The sequence below is a fragment of the Octopus bimaculoides genome, chromosome 7 (genome assembly GCF_001194135.2).
Source record: "Octopus bimaculoides isolate UCB-OBI-ISO-001 chromosome 7, ASM119413v2, whole genome shotgun sequence".
Lineage (NCBI taxonomy): Eukaryota > Metazoa > Mollusca > Cephalopoda > Octopoda > Octopodidae > Octopus > Octopus bimaculoides.
The window spans coordinates 61,459,412-61,462,043 of record NC_068987.1 but is presented as its reverse complement, the minus strand read 5'-3'; the positions used below and the strand labels follow the sequence as shown (position 1 = coordinate 61,462,043).

General features: G+C 40.1%; 1 protein-coding gene across 1 annotated transcript in view; it reads left to right on the top strand.

Annotated features, from left to right (window-relative positions):
* LOC106874649 (protein FAM135A) overlaps positions 1 to 2,632 on the top strand; it is a 303,488-nt gene that overhangs the window by 43,375 nt on the left and 257,481 nt on the right. The gene's annotated exons all lie outside the window — the stretch shown is intronic.

Below are 2,632 nucleotides of genomic sequence, written 5' to 3'. Positions count from 1 at the left end.
TATATATATATATATATTCACAGGAGGTTAATTATATGACAAATGGTTTTGCATCCATAAAATGCTTAGCCTTATAGATGGCTTATCAAACAAGCCATTGGAGTCATATGAGTTGTCTATAAGGCTAAGTACTTTACGGATGCAAAACCATTGTTCACACTATGATCAACCATATAATTAATCTCTTGTAAATACATTACTGCTCTAACTTTTAGTACATGCTTCTTTTTCGGGTATATAATCCACTGATGATACACACACACACACACACACACACACACACTCATACACATAGTAAATGATTTAATCACCACCAGTACTTGACTAGTACTTATTGTATCAACCACATCATCATCATTCTTTTACTATCACATTCTGTCCTACTATAAGTTGGATGTGTCAGAGTCAATATGTATTCAGAGGGAATACTCACCAAAATGGGTTGGAAGAACTCATCATGTTTGGATTTCATTTTTCAGTTTGGTTTCTATGGTTAGTTGTGCTTCTAAACACTAACTGGTTTACAGAGTGTACTGGCAGCATTTTTTCCCCTTTTGTAGCACCAACTGTAGAGAGGTGACATGCCTTTGTTGAAACTAAAAGGCCCATCAGAAACCCATAATTAAATAGTGTAGGTGTTTCATGCAGTACTGTATAGGTGCAGGTATGTTTGTGTGATTAAGAGGTTTGTTTCCCAATTACATGGTTTCAGGTTCAGTCCCACTTCTGTGCAGTGGAACTGTGTAAGAGTTAGTGTGTGTATATCTGTGTCACCATATCTTGATATCACACGACAGCTGTAAACGAGTGCCACCATCACATAAGCAGTGTCTTTCATTATCACTCTTCCATGAAAACTTGTCAAGCTATGGTAATGTTGTTGGCACTCCGTCGCTTACGACTTCGAGGGTTCCAGTCGATCCGATCAACGGAACAGCCTGCTCGGGAAATTAACGTGCAAGTGGCTGTACCCTTAACGTAGTTCTCGGGGATATTCAGCGTGACACAGTGTGACAAGGCTGACCCTTTGAATTACAGGCACAACAGAAACAGGAAGTAAGAGTGAGAGAAAGTTGTGGTGAAAGAGTACAGCAGGGTTCACCACCATCCCCTGCCGGAGCCTCGTGGAGCTTTAGGTGTTTTCGCTGAATAAACACTCACAACGCCCGGTCTGGGAATCGAAACCGCGATCCTATGACCGTGAGTCCGCTGCCCTAACCACTGGGCCATTGCGCCTCCACTATGGTAAAGTATAACCTTGCTTAAGATCAAGTGTGAATTGATGACATGAAGAGCATCTGGCTGTAGAAAATCTACCTCGATAAATTCCATCTGTCTCATGCAAGCATGGAAAAGTGTATGTTGAAATGATGATGATGATGATGATGATGACGATAATGACGATGGCAACAATGATGACAGCAACAACTTTGATGACAACGATGATGATGATGATGACAATGACAATGATGATAATGATGATGATGCTCTGCTGGTTCAATTACCATATTATCTTAGGGCTAATAACAATAATATTCTTTGTCTAAAGGTCATCTAATATTTGATAGCTGAGTTAACATAGTGCAGCACTCGACTGTTTCTGCAATCATATGTAGATACAGGCGTAGCTACAAGCTTAAGAAGTTCTTTTTACAATCACAAGGTTCCGAGTTCTGATCCTACCATGTGGCACCCTGGGCAAGTGTCTTCTACTAAAGCCTTGGGTTGACCAATATCTAGTGAGTAGAATTCAGTAAACAAGAATTGTGTGGAATCAGGTATGTAATTAATGTTTATATTAATCCTGTGTTGAAATCTATTGGCTGATTAGTGATTTAGTGGTGGTTTTGTGTTTACTGTTGTTATTGTAGTAGTTGTTGTTGTTGTCGTCATTGTTTAGCCAAATCATTCTCTGATCCAACAGACCTATGACCGAAAATATCTAAGCCATGACTATCCTATCTGTTTAGAGGCAGCTGAGATTACATAACTGAATGTGTTCTTTCCTGTTTAACATGGTCAAGGGTTGATCTGAAGAAGATTTGGTTGTTGTGTCCAATAAACTGAATACCCTTGTCAATGCTCCCACAATAGTCATTGTCCTTGCTAGTATTGCTATTTTTATCTTGCACTGGTTAGCTTTCATTGTTGCTGTGCTTGTGGTTGTTATGATGGTAATTATTGTTTAGCCTAAGGAGATCCATGCATTGAAGTCTTAAACTTCCTCCACTGTTTTTTTGGTGTTGCTTTTCCAGAAAATTGTGTAATCTGGAGGGACAGGTATGGCCGTGTAATTAAGAAGTTTGCTTCCCGACCATGTGTTTTGGGACTCAGTTCCATTGCATGGCACCTCGGGCAAGTGTCTTCTTCTATAAACAAAGGCCAACCAAAACCTTGTGGGTGGTTCTGGTAGACAAACTGAAAGAAGCCCATATATGTATAATTATGACTGTGTGGGCATGTTTGTGTGTGTATTGTGTGTGTTGTATGTTGTGTGTGAGTGCGTGTGTATTGTGTGTGAGTGTGTGTGTGAGTGTGTGTGTGTGTTGTGTGTGAGTGTGTGTGTGTTGTGTGTTGTGTTGTGAGTGTATATGTTGTGTTGTGTTGCGTGTGTGCATGTGAGTGTGTGTGT